This window comes from Natrix helvetica (genome assembly GCF_964273705.1).
Source record: "Natrix helvetica genome assembly, chromosome: 13".
NCBI classification, from domain to species: domain Eukaryota; kingdom Metazoa; phylum Chordata; class Lepidosauria; order Squamata; family Natricidae; genus Natrix; species Natrix helvetica.
The window spans coordinates 11,910,845-11,936,230 of NC_138557.1; the positions used below are offsets into that span (position 1 = coordinate 11,910,845).

The 25,386-nt window shown below is 38.8% G+C and overlaps 1 protein-coding gene across 3 annotated transcripts in view; it reads left to right on the top strand.

Annotated features, from left to right (window-relative positions):
- Positions 1 to 25,386, top strand: part of RBFOX1 (RNA binding fox-1 homolog 1) — a 2,041,748-nt gene that overhangs the window by 680,267 nt on the left and 1,336,095 nt on the right. The gene's annotated exons all lie outside the window — the stretch shown is intronic.

Genomic DNA, 25,386 nt, shown 5'->3' on the forward strand with positions numbered 1-25,386 from the left:
TAATACAGTACAATAAAATAGAACAGTAAATCCAAGAGGAAGGGGGGGAAAAGAAAAATACCGCAAGATAAAATGTGATAAAAGCAATATAATGCTAACCTTCTATGCTTGATGAAGCCACACAGAGAGAAAAGAATCAGACGAACATTAATGTGAGATTAATGAAGCACAGAGAGCCAGGTTGCCGTACATGTTCAAGCATTAGGTTGATAACATGGAGATCCTGAGTTCCACTGTGCCTTAGGTACAGCTGGGTCTTCCCATTACTCTTCTGGACTTTAGGATGCTCTTCGGACTGAGCAATCATACAATTATAGAGCTGAGGTGGCGCAGTGGTTAGAGTGCAGTACTGCAGGTTACTTCTGCTGACTGCCGGCTGCCTGCAGTTTGGCAGTTTGAATCTCACCAGGCTGAAGACTGACTCATGCTTCCATCCTTCCGAAGTCAGTAAAATGAGGACCCAGATTGTTGTGGGGCAAGAGGCTGACTCTGTAAACTGCTTAGAGAGGGCTATAAAAGCACCATGAAGCGGTATATAAGTCTAAGTGCTATTGCTATTGCAATCCCTATACATATTACCAAAGAAGCATTAGATTGTTTAGGGGACTGGAGATTAAAACAGTTAAAAATTGGTTTAAAAGTAGAAAGAATGTTTTTTTAGAAGAATAAAAATAGAGAGTAAAAAGGAGAACAAAGTTAAAAGTTAAAAAGTTTAAAAAAATTTCAAAAAGTAGAAGGTATTAAGAAAGGAGAAAAAAGAGAGTACAAAGGAGAGCAAGGCTCAAGCTGCTGCTCACAGCCTCTCCCCATTCTCTCCACGTGACCAGCCAGTTTTTCAAGCATGTAAAGAACAGTTGCTGGAATTGGGAATGTCTAGTCCAGTGAAAAGAAGGAAGTGACATGATAATAGCGTTCCAATATCTAAGGGGTTGCCATAAAGAAGAGGGTGGTGGTGGTCAGACTATTCTCCAAATCACCCGAAGGCAGGACAAGAAGCAATGGGTGGAAATTAATCAAGGAGAGAAGCAACCTAGAACTAAGGAGCAATTTCCTGACAGTGAGAACAGTGGAATAACTTGCTTCCAGAAGTTGTGGATGCTCCATCACTGGAAGTTTTTAAGAAGACATTGGACAACCACTTGTCTGGAATGGTATTGGGATTTCCTGCTTGAGTATGGGGTTGGACTAGAAGTCCTTCAAGATTCTTTCCAAATCTGTTGTTTTCTTTTCTAAGAATGCCCAGATGAATCCTGGAGGCACTTTTTACATTAAAGATGATGTCAAAGACTGGTTGCAATGCCGTTCCTCTTTTAATTACTTCTTTAATTAGATGAAATAGATGCTGGACGATCAGGATACCACTAATCTAGCCTGTCTAGAGACCCCCCAGGAATCCAGCTGCAGAGTGACTCCTCGCAGGGAAGGGAAAAACAAAGAGCTTTGACGGTTTCAGCACCCTGGAGAGTTCTCTGAGGAGCAGAATTATCTCTCAACAAGAAACCCAGAGCCATTGTTTGCCCTTCACTAAAGCCTTAAGTGAGAGCCGGTTTGGTGTTGTGATGAAGGCACCAGGCTAAGAACCAAGGGGACCTGAGCTCTTATGCATCCTTGGATACCAAGTCAGCTTGGGCTGGTCACTTTCTCTCAGCCCTAAACAATGACAAACCACTTGCCACATGTCCAGGCAGCTTCCAGGAGTCAATACTAACTGGAACACATCAAAATATAATAGTATAGTATAGTATAGTATAGTATAGTATAGTATAGTATAGTATAGTATAGTATAGTATAGTATAGTATAGTATTGTATTGTATTGTATTGTATTGTATTGTATTGTATTGTATTGTAATAATGTAATAATAATATAATGTAATAATAATATAATGTAATAATAATGAATATAATATAACATAATTAATATAATGATATGATAACATAATAATATAATAACATAATGTAATATAATATAATAATATAATATAATGTAATATAATAATATAATATAATATAATGTAATGTAATGTAATGTAATGTAATGTAATATAATAATATAATGTAATGTAATGTAATGTAATGTAATAATATAATATAATATAATATAATATATACTATACTATACTATACTATAATTAATATAATGATATGATAACATAATAATATAATATAATGTAATGTAATATATAATATAATAATATAATATAATAATAATATACTATAATATATACTATACTATACTATACTATACTATAATATAATATAATATAATAATACAATACAATATAATACAATACTAATATAAGAAAAAAATAAAATAAAATATATGCAAACTTAGCAACTGTTTGTGTTATTTTAAATTTCAATTCAACCTTTATTGTCAGTGCATAACGTGTACAATGAGATTGGCTGAGCCTCTCTTAGTGAACCCCCCCCAACATAAATACACATCACAGTGAAAGAAAGAAAATCCCTAACCCAATAACAACAACACAATCCTCTATACATATATGTTCGTAACATTACATTATAATATATTGCACCAACAGGAACGTGTTGCGATGGCCCTGCAAGTCTATCGTACTACATACCATCTGGTTCTTATATAGCAGATGGAATTTCACGTAAAGTTTATTCTGGGCACCCGGAGAATGGCTTAATAAAAGGTATTAGAAACTCCATAGATGTATCTACATAAATTGGACAAATGAAAATGCCAGGACTCCATGGCACTGCAACCATTGTAAATACATGCAGGTTGTGAAGCACCTGAAGGATTTTCATGTGATTTGGGGGATGCTGATCATAAGTGTGAGAGCTGGTGATAAGTCACTTTTTCAGTGCCACTGAAACTTCAGTCATTAAATAAGTGGTTGTAAGTGAAGGACTACGTGTATGTCCACAGAACTTGCAGGAGTGTCGAGTAATAAGTGGATCAGGGATTCAATATTCCCAGATTGTCCAAATCAATTCCTTGCTACCTAGGGAATTTTCTGAAACTTTCCCTCCAGGACAGCTGAGAGCAAGATGTTGAGACACAGCAGCATAAAAAAACCTAGACTTGGCTTTTTCCCATCAAATCCCATTCAACCTTTTATTGGTTTCACCACTGTGTTCGATCACCATTTCATTTATTGGGTGGGTTTTTAATTGTTTTTATTTTGTTTTATGCTGCTCAGTGTCACATTGAGTTGGGCAGCCCTTATGAATTCATTAAACTGTTAAAGTTGGTTGGGACTTCAAGATGTCTTGAGGCAGATCTTACTATGGCTGGATTTTATACCAGCTGATATTTTACTGCATTTGATCCACAATAGCATGCGAGGGAATGGGCACCAGAGAGGTGGATTTGCTTTTTAAAATCTTTTGCCACCAGACTCTTGAGAATAACCATATTCTCTGGATTTGGAAAGAATCTTTTTGATACTTTTAAAAAAATCTAAAGGAATTTGTTACAGCTGGTATTGGCATTGTTAAGGCTGTTGTGGTGCTCTTTTGTTTAATTAAAACAAACTCATTTCTTTTGGTGTTGCTGGTCTTTGTATCAAAGGAAGAGAAAAGCTTTCTTTTTTCCTAACATGTCCTTGGTGTTTCATTAAAAGAGATGGAACTATTTCTTAGATGTTCTGCTATTTATGGTTACTTTTGAAGGGTTTGTGGGCTTTCATACTTTGATTGATTGACTTATTGATTTGGTTCCAGCTTAGTGTGGATTAACTAGGCATGCCTGACAGGTAGATAACTTTATTTAACCCTGGAAATATTTTGGACTTACTTGTTAATGGCTGCTGCTTTCAATGTGCCAGAAGAGGTCAGTGTATTCTAGTGATGCTGCTTGCTAAATCACAATGAAGAAAAAAAGATTGAAGGAGGTTATTTCATTTCAATCAGAAACAAATGGCTATTATTTAACAGCATACTGTAAAGCAATATTACATGTAGATATAATGCTATTTTAAATATTTGTAATGGAAAACATTAGCACTAAACAAAGCCCAGATTATGCTCCTTCTTTCTGGAATGGAATGGAATGGAATAGAATAATGGAATGAGAATATAATAATAGAATAGAATAGAATAGAACAGAATAGAACGGAACAGAACAGAACAGAATTGAATTGAATTCTTTATTGGCCAAGTGTGATTGGACACACAAGGAATTTGTCTTTGGTGCAGATGCTCTCGGTGTACATAAAAAGTAAAGATACATTCTTCAAGAATCATAAGGTACAACACTTAATGATAGTCATAGTAGTACAAATAAGCAATCAGGAAACAATATCAATACAAATCATAAGGATTGAAGCAACAAAGTCATAGTCCTGCAGTCATAAGTGGGAGGAGATGGGTGATAGGGACAATGAGAAAACTAATAGTAATAATAATGCAGCCTTAGTGAATAGTTTGACAGTGGTGAGGGAATTATTTGTTTAGCAGAGTGATGACATGTGGGGAAAACTGTCCTTGTGTCTAGTTGTTCTGGTGTGCAGTGCTCTATAGCTTCATTTTGAGGGTAGGAGTTGAAACAATTTATGTCCAGGATGCGAGAGGTCTGTAAATATTTTCACAGCCCTCTTTTTGACTTGTGCAGTGTACAGGTCCTCGATGGAAGGCAGTTTGGTAGTAATTGTTTATTCTTTCATTTATGCTAGTGATAATCTGGCCAGCCCCCTTTATATCTTCCAATTTTGCAATCATGGAGATGCAAAAATACCTATTACACACCTTTCTCCTATGGAATCCAATTTGAGGTTATTCAGCCAAAAATAATCTATTTATTTATTCATTTGATTTATAGGCCACGATTCTATTTTGAAAATATTCAGGACTCTGTTTTAAGTTGTTGGTTTTGTTATTCACTGGTGGAGTTGGGAAGGTCTTTCCCAGTTGTGTAAACTATGATTAATGAGGAAAGAAGAATGCTTATGGTAAAGAATGAGCTTCCATCTTTTCCTCTGGGTGCTGACTTTGGAGTTTGAAACTTGCCTTACTGTAAGTTAGGAATGAATAACTATAGTTAGTAGTAAGGAAATAAGAACACAATATTGCTTTTTTTTTTTTTTGCTACTGATTTTAGATGAAATCCATACAATTTGGTTTATCAAGTCCCAAAGGTGCTTTTTCCAAAGGCAACTGGACTTTCTTGTATTTCCTTGAAGATGTTTTACTTCTCATCCTAGAAGCTTCTTCATACTGCAAGCAGAGGGCTATTACAGGTAAGTCCAAAATATTTCCAGGGTTAAATAAAGTTATCCACCTGTCAGGCATGCCTAGTTAATCCACACTAAATTGGAACCAAATCAATAAGTTGAACAATCAAAACCTCCCAGCCCTTCAGAAGAAACCATAAGTAGCAGAATCTTCTTGGATGAGGTGTGAAAAGTCTTCAAAGAAAAAAAAAAGTTCACTTGCCTTTGGAAAAAGCACTTATGGGACAACCATGACTTAGATGACTGAGAATCTCCATACACATTTACTCTCTTTGTTGTTAGTTGTGAAGTCATGTTCAGCCCATCACAACCCCACGGACAACGTTCCTCCAGGCCTTCCTATCCTCTACCATCCCCTGGAGCCCCTTTAAGCTCTTGCCAACTGCTTCAGTGACTCCATCCAGCCACCTCATTCTCTGTTGTCCCCTTCTTCTTTCGCCCTCAATCTTTCCCAGCATGAGGCTCTTCTCCATGGAATCCTTCCTTCTCATTAGGTGGCCAAAGTATTTGAGTTTCAGCTTCAGGATCTGGCCTTCTAAAGAGCAGTCAGGGTTGATCTCCTCTAGGATTGACCCGTTGGATTGCCTTGCAGTCCAAGGGACTCGCAGGAGTCTTCTCCAGCACCAGAGTTCAAAGGCCTCTTTGGCACTCAGCCTTCCTTATGGTCCAACTTTCATAGCCATCCATTGCAACTGGAAAAAAACATAGCTTTGACTAGAGGCACTTTTGTTGGCAGTGTGATGTCTCTGCTTTTTAGTATGCTATCTAGATTTGCCATAGCTTTCCTCCCCAGGAGCAAGCGTCTTTTAATTTCTTGGCTGCAGTCCCCGTCTGCGGTCATCTTGGAGCCCAGGAAAATAAAATCTGTCCCATCCATTTGCCAGGAGTTGAGAGGGCTGGATGCCGTGATCTTAGTTCAGTAAGCCGTAAAAGTGCTTAATCTACTTTTTCACATCACTTCTGTAAATTGCTTGGAGTCAACATGAGTGAGTGTGGTGACTGAATTAATTAATTAATTTTCTTTTAACTACAACTAATAACTGGGTAGGAAACAGCTTTAACACCTTTAATGGCTTCAAAGTTGAGAAGCATTAATTTAATTAATTAATTAATTAATTAAATTGAGAAGCTCTCCATCTCATTGTCAAGTGATTCTGGGCAGCTTAATCCTCCTCCTCCTCCTTTACAATTTCATTATTTCTTGCTTAATTCAGACATACAATTAATAGTCTATTAAAGAAATGGTGAAATGCATTAATTATGTTATAAGATCCTACAACAAACCTTGGAATATTAGAATGAAAATTTAAAACTATTTAAAGAAAAAGGTAATCTTCTGCGAAATTACAACTCAACTTTATCACACAATACATTTCAGAATACTTTTCTAATAAACTATGTTATTGATTTCTACAGGCCCAGATTAGAATTCCTCTAATCCTACTTTAAAAAAAGGGATGGGTGAGGTGGGGGGAGGTTATCTGATTAAAATGTCATTGGCTTTTCTCTAAACTTCCTTTTTTTCGACACCCAAAACTTACGCTGCGTTGCAAATTTCAAATATGCACAAACTTATTCTAGTAACTTTGGATTTAAAGCAATCATATGGCTTGATTCATTTTATGTACTGTTTTTGTGAACCGTGGTTACAATCTGAACGCAGCAGGGAAGTGCTTGCATTTCTAGTCCAGAGAATTTCAATGTGAGTTTATTTTAAGGCTGTTCAAACAACACCCCAATACAGAGCTCTGCTTTTTTTCCCCTCGGGGCAATAATAATTCTTCATTTTGCCATTGCATTTTGTTGTTATTTTTTTTTCTTATTTTACCAAATAAAATATGACAATTTCTGGAGAGTCTTTCATACCTGACTTGCAAGGAGAACAAGTTTAGGTGAATCTGCACTGAATCACTTAGATAGTATATATATTTGTTTTAATTTAAAATCTAGTATACTGCATGAACTCAGATGATTGAAGAAGCTACAATTACACAACTTTAAGAGACCAAGTCATGAGGATCTAAAGAGCCTCTTGATGCGGGTGAAGAAAAAGAGTGCAAAAGTTGGCTTGAAACTCAACATTAAGAAAACTTAAGATCATGGCATCCGGCCCTCTCAATTCCTGGCAAATAGATGGACAACAGCTGCTTACTGGTTCTCCTTGGCTTGTAGGAAGCCAAGGTTGGTGCTAAAACCTTACATTCTCATTCCCTATGGGTGGCATAATCTGTTCATGGCAGCCAATCATAAAACATCCATTTTTCCGAAGTCAGATGGATGAAGTTGTTCCCTGCTGCCAGTCTTACATATGTTTCTAAGCAGATGGGTATCTTTCTATTGTATAAGAATGTGCAGCACCAGAAATGATCTTAGAAGCTAGTGCATTGCTTTGCATCATGTGAGATTCTCCCCTCTTCGTAATCAAAGAATCTTCTCAAAAAATAAAATAATATTATGCTGGGTGGTGAAGTGTTCACTTCCCTTGGTCTATGGAACAAAGGCCCTTTAAATTTACAGTCTGATTTAGAAATGCTCACATACTGTATGTATTCAGTGTAAGATTTTTTTGGGGGGGATATAGATATAATAGCTATTTATCCCAGTAAATATTTCTGTTTTTGTTGTGGAGGGTTGAAGTGCAGGGAAGAAAATAGATATTAATTTCCTCTTCAAGTCCCTGTTTTCTTTCATTTGTTGCAGTCAGTCTGTGTGAAAAGTGATTTTTTTAGAATCTCTAGTTATGAGCTGCTCTATTTTTCTTCTTGTCTCAGGCATTTTGCATGATATTTCTTTTTGATAAACAAGTATTGAGCCTTGAAAGTCAGGTATGAAAGATACTTATCTCATCGGAATAGAAGGATAATGTGGCATTCTGTGAAGAGACTCTTTTTAGCTGACTGATATTAGATTGATATTTTTTTAGCTCATTGTCAATTCTAGCAGTAGATGTATTCATAGAAACCCAAATGTCAGATTCATCCAAAAAGCAATTCTATGCTAAATCTTCTTCTTTTTTTTAATGGCTGCATTTTTAAGGATTGTATTCAAGGTTTTAGATTAATTGGCAGAAATTTTAACAGGGAAGTTTTTACAAAATGCAAATTGCTCCAAAATTCTATTAGACGCAAGGAAAAATGAAATAATGGTATGTGACAAAAACCTTGATAGACGGGAAAGGAGGTGCTGCCTAGGGAATGGCCAGATAAGAGAGGGCTTAGCCTCCAACTGCATAATGGGCCGAGAATGCGTCTCAGAAGAGACACTCAGGCTGTAAAAGAAATGGTGGGAAATTTGTATTTTCAGACTTGCAAGATTCTCTTAAGGTAGCCTTAAAATAAAGTAGCATCCATTCATCTTGCTATATTTTTCTGTCTGAACCAGGGGCCACCAACCTGTCAGACCTCAGGGACCACTAAATTCATAATTTTAAATCCCGCAGACCACTAATATGATCTGCCTAATGACCGGCTGGGTAGGTGTGACTAATTTGATGTCACTCACATCAAGGGGCGCCTGGCCAGCCTCAACTCACCCCTCCCTCCCAGCCACTCTTCGCCTGTCTGCCCGGGCTCCTTAGGGCCCCAACAGGAAGCAGTTGTTGGAGCTAAGCAGCCGCCATGAGAAAGAGTTGGCAAAGCAGCTCAGTTCAAATTGGATCTGACCGAGAAGGAGGCTCAGCAGAAGCACATCACTGAGGACTACGAGCATAAGCTTTCCAAGCAGAGGGAAGGCCTGTGGGAGTGCAAGGCCAGGTACCGGCGCCTGGAGGCTCAGCGGGCTGAGATGGTCAGCCAGTTCCAGGTTATGATGCAGTCCCACTGGAACGAGGCCCTCCGGCTCTTTGCCACCAGTGACACTTCCCTCCAGCCTTCGCCCAAAGCCCCACACCAGGAGGATGAAGCAGACCCCAAGTTGGAATTTCCGCCCCCCTCTGACCTGCACAAAAAGACCCTGAAGGGGGAGACTCTCTGCAGCAACGCAATATATTCGTCCCAGGGGGCGTAGTTTGAGGACCTCTGATTTAGTGCAATATAAAAAAATGCAAAGAATTTTTCTGTGGACCACCAAAATTTTCACGTGGACCACAAGTGGTCCACGGACCACCAGTTGGTAACCGCTGGTCTGAATTGCTTTGGGAAGGTAACAAGTACATATGTTTCTTGTTTGATTGTAAAACCTCTACAATTGTGTGGGAAAATGTCTTCTACATTTTCCGAACCATTGTCTTTCCATCTGATGAAAATAGAAATTACGGATTCAAAACATACCTTAAGGGAAAAATGTTTCCAGTGCAACTGTCAATGGCCTGCCTTTATCTTAGCTATAAGGGACTGAAAGATACATGAATACTTTGTATTTGATAGTACATTCATTGTTCAGGAACTTTGAGGTTTCCATGGTTTGAATCCTTCCATTCAATAGTTGTTGTTTTTTTTAAGTAGGAAAGAGCAGAACGGAAGGCTGAAAAGTAAAAATAAAAATATGTACTTGAGAAAAAAAAATTAAGAGGGAAGAAGGAAAATTAACCTCAATTCAAAGTAATATGTCCAGAACATATAGTGAAATAGATATATGGGAGAAAGACTAACCTCCTGTAAGAATAAGGCTTATAAAATGCTTTTTATCTTGCAGAGGAAAAAAAAAACTTCTGGTAAAGTGGAGGAATATATTTCAATGTAGTTTTTTTTTTTAACTGATGGGGCATATTTGGATGAAGTCATATATTTGTGAATTTCCACCAGGTGGTTGTGTTTCAATCACTATAGTAACAAAAAGATTCATCTTCAGAAAGAGAAAGTGTGTCTATTGTTATTAATCCTGCCGTGTTTTGATGGATCAGGGAAGCCAGTCTGTGCAAGGAACAGGCAAAGCACCCGAAATAAAAGGGAACCATACTTATCAGTTCTACTTGTAGACCTTGTAGACAGATACTTTTACAAGAGGAAAAAAAAGGATAAACAAAAAGAATTGTCATCTACAACTTTGGGCATTTTTTTTCTTTTTAAAAGACAACAATTGGGGACCCCATAAGCTTCATGATGAAGTGGTGATTTGAACTTAGATGACTAGATTCCTAGTACTTTTCTGGTACATATGTAGGGACTAAAACCTAAAACACAGGATAACAGGGTTGGAGTGGAGGATCAGGATTAAGGTCTTCTACTCCAATCCCCCTACACTTTATATCATTCTGGATAAATTCTTGTCTGATCTCTTCTTGAAAGCTCAATCAATCAAACACCTTTAACTCTAGAAGTCAAGCTGTCCCATTGGTGAATTGTTCTCACTTTAAGCAAATTTAGTTCTAGGTTGCGTCTCTCCTTGATTAGTTTCCATCCATTGCTTCTCTTCTTGCTTTCTGGTGCTTTGGAAAATAGGTCAACCCCCCCCCCTTCTCTGTGACAGCCCCTCAAATACTGGAAGACTTGCATCATCCCTGGTCCTTCTCTTTGTTAGATTAGACATACTTAGTTCCCTCAATTGTTCATCATATTGTTTAGCCTAAAGACCCCTCATGGCAATAGCAATTAGGCTTCTACACCACTTCACAGTGCTTTACAGCCCTCTCTAAATGGTTTAAAGAGTCAGCCTATTGCCCCCCAAAAATCTGGGTCCTCATTTTACTGACCTCAGAAGGCTGGGAGGTTGAGTTAACCTTGAGGATTGAACTCCTGTTGGTGCAATGCAGAGTTAGCCTGCAACACCGCATTCTAAAACTGTGACAGTGTGGCTCTATCACATTTGTTGGTCTTCTCTGTACTGTTTCCCAGGTCTCAACATGTGTGTGTGTGTGTGTGTGTGTGTGTGTGTATCGTGGTGACCAGAGCAGTATTCCAAGTGTGGTATTACTAGTGCAATTTAAAGCTATGGTATTATCACTTTACGTTATCTTGAAACTATCTTACTTGAAACTACAGCTCCCAGAACTTCAATGAGGAACACAGATTGAGAGAAGTAGAGTTATTCTTGTAAAATAAAAGAACCTGAATAACTCCATGTCTACACTTTTCATAATCCAAGCAGCACACCTGTAACACATTAAGATAAATGTAAAAGGTTCGTTTAGGGGGAAAAAACAAGGCTAGAAAGTCGATTGGGCCTGGTCAGTTTGACATTACTGGAAATTGCAAATGTCAGTATCAAGAAACCACCATAATGAGATTGACTGTCTTGTTATTGTCTTATTATGGGGAAATGGGGACAGGGATAACTCTGAAAGGGGATTTTTGAGCCAGGAATTTGTTGCCGAGTATCCAAAAGGTTATATAACACAGATATGTAACGGCGGTGGACTATTACTCCAAAATGAATTTAAGCCATGTATTCAGACCTATCCAACATTCTCTTTCTATCTTTCATGATTGAGAATCCTTTTGCAAAAGCCTATATGCAATTGCATTTTAAATAAATATGCTTTTTATTGTTCATGGTCTCCTTGTTCTTATATGAGAGGTTGTTTTCTCACACAGATGGTTGTGGAATGTTGATAGTTACCATAATATATGTTTTATATGCAGAAGATCCATGTTTAACTTCAAACACTTCAAGCTAGGTTTGAAAATGGAAGCACTACTGGAGAGCAATTCCTAGAGAAAAGCTGGCACAGTGATTCACTCCAAAATAAGCTGCCTCTGTTCCAAATTTACAATTCTTTGAAACTCACTGACCAACTACAGATGGGATTTTGAGTCCTTTTCAGTAAACTGCCATACTGTCTTTCTTGTTTTTGCTCGATCTGTTCTTGCCTTTCACACTTTCTAAAAGGAACACAAGGGTTTTTTTAGCAGCTTGGAAGCGCAATGACTAAAAAGGACTGTGTTGTTTTCAAGATTTTAATTGGCAGATGGAATAAACGTGGAAGCTTCAGAGGTGTTAATATCACACGGAGGAGGGATCATCAGTTTTATACCTGCTTGACATATTAGTACTTTAAATGACTTAATGTTATGCTACTCTAATATTTGGCCTACAATCCTGTCTAAAAAGTGAAGGTAAAGGTTTCCTTCGCACATATGTGCTAGTCATTTCTGACTCTAGGGGGCACTGCTCATCTCCGTTCCATAGCCGAAGAGTCAGCGCTATCTGAAGATGTCTCCATGGTCATGTGGCTGGCATGACTCAATGCCAAAGGCACAGGGAATGCTGTTACCTTCCCACCAAAGGTGGTTCCTATTTTTCTACCTGCATTTTTATATGCTTTTGAACTGCTAGGTTGGCAGAAGCTGGGATAAGTAATGGAGCTTGTTCCATTACATGGCACTAGGGATTCGAACCACCGAACTGCCAATCTTTGTGATCGACAAGCTCAGCACATTAGCCACTGAGCCACCGCATCCTGTCTATAATACAGAGCAATAACACAGCATAGGTAGTCCTTGACTTACAACCACAATTTAGCCCCAAAATGTTCTGTTATTAAGTCAGACAGTGAGTTTTGCCCCATCTTTTTTGCCACCCTTAAGTGAATCAACGCGGTTGTTAAGTTAGTAACATGGTCGTTAAGTGAACCAGGCTTCCCCATTGATTTTGCTTGTCAAAAAAGTCGCAAGAGGGGGATCACATGACTCTGGGACACTGCAACGGTCATAAATATGAGTCAGTTGCCAAGTGTCTGAACTTTGATCACATGACCATGGGGATGCAGCAAAGGTTGTAAGTGTGAAAAATGGTCATAAGTTACTTTTTTCAGTACCATAATTTCGAATGGTCACTAAATGAATGGTTGTAAATCAAGGAGTAACTGTTACATCACTGTTACATACATACATACATACATACATACATACACATACACATACACATACATATACATACACACACATATGCACACACACATATATATACTTATACATAATACACATACATACGTACGTATTGTGTCACAACCCCTGGTATGCCCAAATATGGGAGGTAACACACTGCTTCCCTTTTCTGTCTTTTGGCTCACTCCAGGAGACCATCCAGGCAGAAAACCATATTTTTAATGTCGCCTTTGTTACATTTGTGTTGTATTTACATACCTATTTCCCTGGCTCAGCTGATAAAGGAGGAGAGTCTGTGGCTTAGTAGCTAATACATCTGCCTAATATGTAATACAGCCCAGGTTCAAAGCCCAGTAAGGGAATGGCTAGCTGATGAGAGCTAAATAGCTTGAAATAGATCTATACTAGTCTCCCTTTATTTATTTATCAGCACAAATACAACACACACACAAACAAACACACACACACACACACACACACACATATATATACATATACATACATACATACATACATACATACATACATACATATACACACACATACATATACATATATATATATATAGCCTAAGAATCTTATATATATAAGATTCCTGGCAACAAAATAGAAATCTATCAATCATTTCTGCCATCTGATTTAGAAATACATGGATTGATGTACATGCATTCCCAGTTGATGTACATGCAGGGATGAAATGCTACTGGTTCGGGCCGATTCGCCCAAACTGGTAGTAAAAAAAATGCTTTAAAAAGAAAAAAAAAAGTTCTGACGATTGGGTGGCACAGCTGATTGTTGCACAGCTGATCATCAGAACTTTTTTTTTAGTTTTTAAAGCATCAAAAGGTGATTAAAAATCCTTTAAAAGTAAAAAAGAAAGTTCTGATGATAGCGCTGTGCTGCACAATCATCGGAACTCCCCCCCCCCTTTTAAAGCTTTTTTTTTAAAAAAAATGCTAAAAAAAAGGATTAGCATTAGTTAAAAACGCTAAAAAAAGTTTTTAAAAGGTTGGCCACGTCCACCCAGTCACATGACACCCACCACCCCCAAGCCACACCCACCAAGCCACGACTACAGAACCGGTAGGGAAAAAAAATGAATGTAAGCACTGTGTACATGGATTCCAGTCTAGCCTAAAATCCTAGAATAACTTTGTTGGACTTGTATTCAAGTGCTAACTGGGGCCAGCCCAGAGAGGCTGTGATGTCAGCTCTTCATCACAGCTCTTCAATGCAGCCCACACCACAAAATTGATTTTTTTTTCTTCCTTATTTTACTCCAGGAGGTTCTACATACTTCATTTTCTGTACTTAGAGCATGATTTTGTACATATTTTAATAACTGTCTCTGCATAGTTTTTCCAAGGTTACCACTGTGCCTTTCTATACCACATCACTTGCTTTACGGCATATTTGTAACTTAGTTAATGCAAGCATACTCATCTAGATCTGATATTTAATGACTTATACTTCATCCTCAAATGGAGTTTATATTGTATAAATAAAATGTTTGGAAGAAAAATAGTTTCTGGGAATATATCAGATGAACCAAGAAATCAATTGTAAAAATAATGTGCTGCCCTTAACCACAATATCCTTTGGGGTTTTCTTTAGTGAGGATTCAATAGTTTTCGCTAAATTCTATATACCAGTTAGGAATGCTTGAAGATTTTTTTGTTTTGTTTAAAATTCAGTTTCAGCTGATGTAGTCTGCATCGCCATCTCCATCTCAGTTATTCATCTTCACTAGGGTGATTTCCCAAATGATTCAGCATAATTTCCCCCCTTAAAATATATTGTATATTGCAATTCACATTGGAGGGCATGTGTTTAAAATATTGAAAAACACATTACATTTTTGTAGAGATTTTCTAGAAAATGAAATGGGAAATAGGATGGAAAACAAATCAGAATGGAGTTTGGGTTTGATAGAGGGGCTGAAGTCTCTAGTGATTGGCTGAATTTCTTCCATCATGAAGAAAACTGATGAATCTCTGTTTCAAATAGTAGTGGTACAAAATCTTTCTTGTGAAATATGTATTTTTCTGTGGAACATACTTTTCTTCTGCTATTTCTCAGGATGTTTTGAGCTCCTGAATATTGGTGGAGTCATTATATAGTTAAAAGCAGCACTTAGAGTTTTAGAGAAATAAACAAAGGCAAGATTCCTTCAGTTAGACCATTTTATTTTTCCTTCGAAATACATATTTGCTTATGTTTCTGCTATTATAAGGATGGGTGGATTTGTCAAGGTTGATTTAATCCAAATCCACACTCTTTTTTTCAACTTCTATCAGTTTGCTCATCTTTAAGAGAGAGAAAAGTCCACATGGAAACCTACTATTCACATTTTTCTCTATTTTTTTATCTCCTAATAAAGTTCTTTAGTTTTGCCTTCCATTTTCCTTAACAGCCAGTTTAACATGTTCTTAAATTGTACGCTGTATCACAGCATTTGGAAAAGTGAAAGCAGCAACATTTAATCCCATTGCAGTTTACGAAGAAATGTGTATTAAGTATTAAATGTGTATTAACACGTGGATGAAACAGATTTTTCCAGACTATAAAAATAATTGGGTTGAATGAACTAATATTTCTAGCTGGAAGATAAACTGGTATAAATCTTGGGTGATAAATTAAGCAGCCTACAGTCTTTTTTTAAAATGCAGAATAAGTTAGCACTATAAAAAGGAATAAATAAAAAAAATGCCAAGCCTTTTAGTCATTCAGCTCCAATGTCGTACCTTCGTGGACCATCCTTTCTTTGAAAAAGGAAGGACATTTTAATAGAACTATAATACTGAACACTTAATCAAGAAGTATGTAAGATTATCTGCTATTTCATATTCTTACATTTGGAAGTGTTCAAAATCTGCAGTGTATGTTATGCCAATCCAAAAACTGAAGCATGAGATTTTCCAGATATTCCAGGGAACACATGCCACCCCCATGAGATGATCCTGGTTCTTCTTTCTCATCCTCCGAATTGGGATCTGACAGGACTATGAAAGGAAACATGTGAAAGTTGCAATGTAGAAGCATTCTATAACAGATTAACAGAGTTGGAAGGGACCTTATAGGTCATCTAGTCCAACCCCCCCCCCCCCCAGGAGGAGACCCTACACCATTTCTGACAGATGGCAGTCCAGTCTCTTCTTGGAAGCCTCCAGTGATGAAGCTCCCATAACTTCCAAAGGCAACTTCTGTTCCATGGGTTGATTGGTCTCACTGTCAGAAAGTTCCTCCTCCTTTTTAGGTTGAATCTCTCCTTGTTCAGTTTCCATCCATTATTCCTTGTCTGGCCTTAAGGTGCTTTGGAAAATAGCTTGACCCCCTCCTCTCTGTGGCAGCCCCTCAAATATTGGAAGACTGCTATCCTGTCTCCCCTGGTCCTTCTCTTCACTAGACTAGCCATTCATTCCCTAGACATTCATTCTGGCACTATAAAGATATGTCCCTACAAGGAATGAAAGGGAAAGCAGAGGACACATTATTATGTATGGAATGATTAGGTGACAAAGAAATGAGCCTTGAGGGGGCAAGGAAACTGACTACGAAAATCAATTAAATAGGCACCACACATTTTCAACATAGTACTCTTCTGTAAATATTAAATACCATTGGGATTTTTTTTTTCATTAGAAGTGCCATTAAGTATTAGTAAACAATACATAAATGTCTACTTCAGATGCCAAGGCTTGTAATATTATCATGCCATATTTTATTTGGTCGTTGACCTTACCACAAATGCACAGCGGGTATTTTTGAACAGACTGAAAGCAAACAAGCACTCTTTGTAGATGTGAAGGTTAACATGCCTCCAGACATTTCCAGATATATATGTGTGTGTGTGGGGGGGTGTCTACATACCGTCCATGTCCCCATATAAGCTTTTTGTTCTTGGCTTCTGACTTTTTTGTCTATAAAATGTACGGCACATTTACAGACACAGAGCAATATTGTAGGCGGTAGTATAATTTCCATTTTTTCTCTACCATGGGATATAATTAAAGATGTCTCTACGCTCTTTCTCTTGAACACCATAAAAGTAGGATCAGCCTTGTAGCTATATGAGATTCAGAAAAATTCTAATTCCAGTTATTTAAATATCTTTCCTGTGATTACCAGCATGCTACATTGGACCATGCGAGAGGGAAGTAATGTTTTGTGGAAATACCAAGGTGGGATTGAGAGATTAAATCAGTTAATACTTAAAAGGATGAAAGTAGGCCCAAACTGGCCCAGTTATCCCCAAACTAGTGCACCTGGTCATGTCCTGGTGAGGAAAGCTATGGCAAATCTAGACAACATATTGAAAAGCAGGGACATCACCCTGCCAACAAAAGTGTGTATAGGCAAGGCTATGGTTTTCCCAGTTGCAATGGATGACTGTGAAAGTTGGACCATAAGAAAGGCTGAGCACCAAAGAATGGAGGCCTTTGAACTATGGTGCTGGAGAAGAAGACTCCTGTAAGTCCCTTGGACTGCAAGGCCATCCAACCGGTCAGTCCTAGAGGAGATCAACCCTGGCTGCTCTTTGGAAGGCCAGATCCTGAAGAGGAAACTCAAGTACTTTGGCCACCTAATGAGAAGGAAGGACTCCCTGGAGAAGGGCCTCATGCTGGAAAAGATGGAGGGCAAATGAAGAAAGGGACGACAGAGAATGAGGTGACTGGATGGAGTCACTGAAGCAATCAGTGTGAGCTTAAATGAACTCCAGAAGATGGCAGAGGACAGGAAGGCCTGGAGGAATGTGGGGTCACGATGGGTCGGACACGACTTCATAACTAACAACAACAAATTCATTCATTACAGAATTCATTACAGAAGACTTCTTGAGAAGTTGTCAACGAAAAGAGGGGTTTGACTTATTCTCCAAAGCACCTTGAGGGCAGGACAAGAAGATCATCAAAGAGAGATCCAACCTAGAACTAAGGATACATTTTGAGACAGGGAGATCAAGACAGTGGGACGGCTTACCTCTGGAAGTTGTGGGAGATTATCGCTTTATTGCTGGAGGTTTTCAAAATAGACCAGATGACCATTTAACTGGGATGATATTAGTCACCTGCCTAAACAGGGTGGTTGGACTAGAAGAGGGCTCTCCAACCTCAGCAAGTTTAAGAATTGTGGACTTCAACTCCCAGAATTCCTCAGCCAGTTGACTGAGAAAGACTGGGAATTGAAGTCCACAATTCTTAAAGTTTCCGAGGTTGGAGAGCCCTGGACTAGAAGATCTTTGAGGTTCCTTCCAGCACTATGATTCTATGTTCTATGTTAAATTTCAATTGGACTGAATAAACCACATGTTCTCCTGTTTGCCTGGCTGAAGAGAAATATCACAGTGATATCATGAAGCCTTGCCAGTATTTGCCTAATGCAAAATCTCTTGGCGTGTCTTGGAGAAAGAGGTTAGAGACTCTGCTTTGCACCCAGGTTGTAAGTCATCAGAAAGAGTAGAAATAAGATTGAGTTGGTTGGCGGCAAACAGAATCTTTAATTCTGAAATAGTAGAAATTCCATCCATAACCATTCCAACTTGTAGCTCCCATTTGTTTTGAAGGCATGGCGGTCTACCTTTGGCATTAAAGGTGTAATTTCCCCAGATAAATTAATGGCAACCATGTAATTCTGAAGGAGAAGAGGGAAGGATGAATAAAGAACAAATCCATCTCCTGCATGGTTCTGATGTGGGGCTGGATGATATGACAATTAAGTAGATATACAGCTGGTTGGGAAATCATATCTTCTGAGAGCTCTCATCAGTTCCTCCTGAAATTGGAGACAGCTATCAAACAGGATGGCAGAAAGACTCATTCTGAGCTCAGGACACTTGAACATTTTTATGAATGACTTGAATATTAAAAAGAAAAGAAAAAACCTTGTGGAGTTTGTAGCTGAGAATAAAATGTGTGTGTGACAGCTAATAATTCAGTTGTTAGAAAAAATTCAAATGATATGGATAGGTTAATGAAGTGAAATGAAAGAATATTGAAAGGATATAATGCCAAGATTTTCAGGGGGAGAATAAAATGTACAGATGGATGGAGATTGCTTGCCTGATAATGCATGTAAAAACATATGGCAAGTACTCAATTAGTTGAATGTCAGTTTGTGTATCATATTTGCAGCCTGCATATTCTTAGGCAGATGAGCCTTCAGAGGCTAATAATGTGTTGGAATGTCAACCAGAAAATCAATCCAATCAATGTGCACTCAATATAAATATATTAAAGTGTACTAATAGATTAGCCTATATTAGAAAAGTTATCAATAGTATTAACGCACAAATACTTTAAAACCCTCACAGCAATATTAACAGCAATATATTACAGCTATTAGAAAAACCAACATTTTAGAATGCCCCTTCCTTCCTTCCTTCCTTCCTTCCTTCCTTCCTTCCTTCCTTCCTTCCTTCCTTCCATCCATCCATCCATCCATCCATCCATCCATCCATCTGCTTTACAGTACTCTCTAAACTGCTTACAGAGTCAGCATTTTGTCCCCAACAATTTGGGTCCTCATTTTAACGACCTCAGATGGATGGAAGGCTGAGTCAACCTTGAGCTTGGTGAGATTTGAACTGCCAAATTGCAGTCAGACGGCAGTCAGCAGAAATATCCTGCTCTACTGCACTCTAACCTCTTCGGTCTGTTCCATTCTCAAATTTTGTATCCTATTTTGAATAAAATAATATTTTAATAGAGATTTACAGAAGAACAATATGATTGATTAGGAGGTAAAAATGAAACCAGTCAAGGGAAAAATATGCAAACTAGATGTGTTTAGCCTTGAGAAAAGGCAATTAAGAGAGAATATGTAACTGTTTTACACATAAAATTACACATAGTCCCACTTGCTTTGCCCCTGCCCCCGTACAACCCAGGGAGATAAATTGCATGTGAGGTACTAATTCCACCCTATAAAGCCTTAATAAGACCACACCTGGAATACTGCATCCAGTTTTGGTCACCACACTATAAAAAAGATGTCGAGACTCTAGAAAGAGTGCAGAGAAGAGCAACAAAGATGATTAGGGGACTGGAGACTTAAACATACAATGAACAGTTGTAGGAACTTGGCCTGGCTAGTCTAGTGAAGAGAAGGACCAAGGGAAACATGATAGCAATCGTCCAATATTTGAGGGGCTTCCACAGAGAGGAGGGGGGTCAGGCTATTCTCCAAAGCACCCAAAGGTCAGACAAGGAACAATGGATGGAAACTGATCCAGGAGAGATTTAACCTAGAAATAAAGAGGAATTTTCTTTTCTGAACAATCAACCAATGGAACAGAACTTGCCTTTGGATGTTGTGGGAGCTTCATCACTGGAGGCTTTCAGGAAGAGATTGGACTGCCATTTGTAAAAAATGGTGTAGGGTCTCCTGCTTGGGCAGGTGGTGGTGGTGGTTGGATAAGATGACCTACAAGGTCCTTCCCAACTCTGTTGATCCAATCTAATCTAATCTTGAAGAAAGGCCATCTGCAATGGGGTAAAAAAGTTTTACATTGTGACACCATAGTAATTTACCCAGAGGAGATGGCTGGCTTTAGAGTTCCAGTATCACAATTTTACATTTACAAAGATGTATTTCGGCTCATTGAGCGACAGATGACATCAGGGGCTAACGAGGTTTCCTAAGTCTTGCAAAGTTTCTTGATACGAGCCTAAATCTTTGATCTGAAGAGTTGGTTGCTAGGAACAGACTGATTTTTCTCCCCCTCTCCTGACTGCCTGTTTCATTCAGGAAATCTCCTGCTGCCTAGACTGCCTGTCTGATAGGAACCTACCTGCCTTCGGGCTAGCATCTCCGAGATGAAAATGCACCCCCTTCTCCATTTTGTTCAAGATGAGAAGCGACTGATCCAAGGCAGCCCAGGGAGACTGGATCCAACCCAAACCGCGAGCCATCTTCCCTCCCCTCTTAAAAAAACCCTACAAATAATTGAGCCGTACTATTTTGCTCCAATATTGTGCCCGAGGCAAACACGCAAGTTTGTTTTTCAACTCTAAGCCACTTTGCCCCCCTGCAAGCCAAGTGGATGGAATAAGAGAATCAAAGGCCTCAGATGGTTCCTGGAGGTTGTAAATTCAGAGCCAAGTGAATTTCACTGCTTGCTTCGGCTGTTAAAGGAGAGATGCTTATTCTTGGCTCTGTGTGTGTGTGTGTGTGTGTGTGTGTGTGTGTGTGTGTGTGTGTGTGTGAGAGAGAGAGAGAGAGAGAGAGAGAGAGAGAGAGAGAGAGAGAGAGTGACTTGGACTCAAAAAAAGGAATTTACTGCAAGCTGGATATTAAAAAGAGAATTTCAGTTTTGAACTGTTTATCTCTGCAGCTGTAGAGTTGTTTATATAAACACAGCTCTTTACTATTAAGGGTTCAGTAGCTGTTAGAACCAGAGCTGTTACACCACAGTTTTTACTCTCAAGTTTAAAATCCTAAATCATGATGGGTCTAACTCATTTGGGGGTATCTGGATTCACAAATGAAGGCAAATATATCTGCCCCAGGATAACCTCTGCATTCGGAACACAGTTTTGATCACAAGGATACCACATACTTAAACTGACTTAACCATTTGGCTGTCTTCATGGAGAATACTTCCCAAAATAGGAAGGATATCTTTAAAAGAGAGCCAAGTTGCAGAATACAGAATAAGAGAGTTAGAAGGGACCTTGGAGGTCTTCTAATCCAACCCCCTGTTTGCAGGAGACCAGTGGTGGGTTGCTCCTACCATAGCTACCGGTACGCTGATTGCAGTCTGTCCCTGCACGAGCCTGACCTGCGCTTTGCACGTGCCTGACATGAACTGTGCACGTGCCTGACGTGTGCTGCCCATGCATGTGCAATTCACCACCCCTGCGACACCCAGCTGCTCTCGGGGCGCATGCAGGCACCGCCTGCAGTGTGCCTTTTGGCATAAATACAGCTATGGAGCACGGGTGGGCCAAATGAGTCACTGCACTGGTGTGCTCTCAGCTGCTCCAGGCCACTACCGTTATGGCCGTACCGGTCAGGACCATCAGCAACCCACCACTGCAGGAGAGCCCATACCAGTCATGACAAACCTTTTCATCACCAAGTGCCAAAAAGAGAGTGCGCGCAGAGTCATCTGGGCCACAAGGGGGCATGCAACAGCTGGAAAATGAACTTCCAGTTTCCAGCTAGCCTTCCGGTTACTGGTGCACACGCATGCGCAATGATCAGCTGACTGGCGTGCATGCTCATGCCCGAAAATGGAAGACCAGCTCTCCCAGTTTCTGGCACTGCTGCACAATCAAAGGCCAGCTGATTGTCACACGCGCATGCGTGGCAGAAACCCAGAAGAGGAATGGGCGATGCCATGCATGTCAGGCAACATGACTCCATGTGCTACTTTGGGCATGTGTTCCATAAGTTCGCTATCATTGCCCTACACTATTCAGGGCAAATGGCTGTCCGAGCTCTTCTTAAAATCTCCAGAGTTAAGGGTTGGCATTTTTTTTTGACAGAGGGTGTTAAGAACTGTACTTATCTGAGGGAATGCCAAAGCCTGCAAATTTGATGTGTTACTTCACACATATGACAAAGATAAATTTGGGGAGGGAAATTTTTTTCCCCTTTTCCTATTTTCTTTTACTTTAATTTCCATTCCCTCCTCAAAGTGGGCTGTAAGTCAAGCAACTATTCACAGTCATGGTGAGAAGAGATGTAATATTGCAAAACCTGGTTTCTTTCAAACAAGTTTTTGTAGACACTTTCGATGGCTTTTCTATCTTCATAAGGAAGGAAGAGGACTTTTAACATGATGGCGTCTCACTGAGGATATTGCTTCCTCTGGCAAATTTGCCCAGGTATTTACAAAAATAAATCCTTTACCATACAATATTTTAAATTCTCATATAACAGAAAAAGATAGTATTTACAGAATCTTTACCTGTCTCCCTATCTGTCATCTATGTGTCTGTCTATCTCCTATCTGTCTCCACTCTCTCTCCTCTCTTTCTCTGTTTTTTTCTCATTCTTTTTATTTCTGTCTCTTTTTCTTTCTACCTCTCTCTCTTTCTTTCTTTCTACCTCTCTCTCTTTCTATGTCTATCTCTCTTTCTATCTCTATTTTTATCTGTCTATCTATCTCTACCTGTATTCATACATCTTTCTGTCTCTCTCATTTTTTTCTTTCTTTTCTCTTTCTCTTTCTCTCTGTCTCTTTCTCTTTCTCTTTCTATCTTTCTTTCTTTCTACCTCTCTCTCTCTTTCTATGTCTATATCTCTCTTTCTATCTATCTCTCTGTCTATCTCTACATATATTCATACCTCCTGAGCACACTATCTTCTGTAACGATTTACAGATAATTTTCAAATCATTCTGGAAATCCTAAATTGGAAAGTAATATAGAAATGATCTAATTAAATAAGCTACAGGTGGCTAACCTCAGGCTTTTCTTATTTTACTAATTAAGCTCTGATGCTTTGCTGTCAGAAATAAGAGGACAGGGAATTATTATAGATTGAAAAATGCATTCACGTTGTTTGATTAAAAACAAGTTGTGAAGCAGGCAACTTTCTCCCCCGCTCCCCTACTTGGCAACGGTTAATTCTTTTCTCCTGTGTTAATTTTAGAGTGCTTTCCGTATGTAACCTATGCTAGTGTTGGGACTATATTGCTACACCTGATACAAGAATGTCCCAGCTAAAATAATTTGGAGACAGTAGTTAATTTAAAGCTTGCTAGCACTTGGACAACATTCAGTGATGATATTCAGAAAGATACAAATAGTTTAAATAATGGAATAAATTCCATGTTTTGTTATGATGTTTCTTTATGTTCATTAACAGAAACATACCCCATCTTTCTAACGATCTTTGGGATAGATGAATATATGGGGTCCTTCGTGCTCTCTGAACTTGGTGTTTTTCTTGCAGACCTTTTATTACCAAATTAGGTAGCATCATCAGAACTAGAAGGAGGTGAGCTTGCTCTTATTTTTATCTACTGGTGGCTTGACCTGTCATTGTAAGTGGGAGTGTTCTTGGTAGCTCCTTGAGTAGGCTGTTGGTTACAGTTACCTTGTTTGTCTACATTGGTAGTTCCTTCATTAGGGTACTGTACACTTCTTGATTGTTGGTCTAGTGCAGGGGTGTCCAAACTTGGGAACTTTAAGACTTGTGGACTTCAACTCCCAGAATTCCCCAGCCAGCCATGCTGGCTGGGGAATTCTGGGAGTTGAAGTCCACAAGTCTTAAAGTTCCCAAGTTTGGACACCCCTGGTCTAGTGTTAATGGTGGTGTTAATCTCATATAGTATAGATTGCTGGTGAAGAGGCATTTTGGTCTTTCTCTTTCCCTCTTGAGTATAGTAAACAATTGCTCTCTTCTATTATTATAGATGAATACAGCTTGATATGTAGACATCTTCTCTCAATAGTTGACTTCTCTTCTTACACTACATAATATGGTTAGTCTGGTTCGGTCAGATTTGTAAACTCATTCAAGAATTTCACCGCCTTGCTTTCCAGATAGATCTTATTTAAACCTCCAGATTGTCCTCATTTAACGAGTGACCTGTTTAGTGACTATTTGAAGTTATGATGATAAAGGGAAAGAAATAATCAGTCCCCATATTATGTGATGAAAATTTGGATGTTTGCAATCAGTGGGTGTTTAAAACTCTCATGTGATCATGCTTTGTGTACTTCACAGCCAGCTCTGAGGAAGAAAGTCAATGTTGGTACTGATCTCTATAGTCCAGGGGTGTCCAAACTTGGGAACTTTAAGACTTGTGGACTTCAACTCCCAGAATTCCGGGAGTTGAAGTCCACAAGTCTTAAAGTTCCCAAGTTTGGACACCCCTGCTATAGTCCATCAATCTGTGGTTGAAAATTGGAACTCCCTGGGTTGTTATAAAACTGGAGCTATAACTCATTGAGTCTTTTTTTATTATTATTAGCCCTTGGGCCATATCAAAGTGCAAAGTTCCAGAAACAAATTATTATTAAAATTTGATGAAAGCAATTTAAAATGGAATTTGATAAAATACAATTTGAAATGGAATTGGAATGAAATTACAATTTAAAATGAAAGTGGAATAAAATACAGTATGAAATGAAATGCAATAATTTAAGATATAGATGAAATATGATAAAATTATATTTCGATGTCACCCCTGCAGTCTACCCCAATCAGTCCCATGTCTGCAGATCTCAACTGAACCATTTTGTTTAAGTACTGTGCTGTGTTAAATGTTGTTTTCAGGTTCTGGCTGCAGATAAGGTAAGTTGTTTTGATATGGGGATCCCAATGGGTCCTTCGTTTGGTAAATAGACCAAGGTACCTGTCTCTCCCCTCTTATACAAGCAACAATCGAATAGGATGTGAGCCAGGTCTCCTACCTCTGCCGCTCTGCAAATGCAGAGATGTCCATTGTAGGGTACAGAATGAA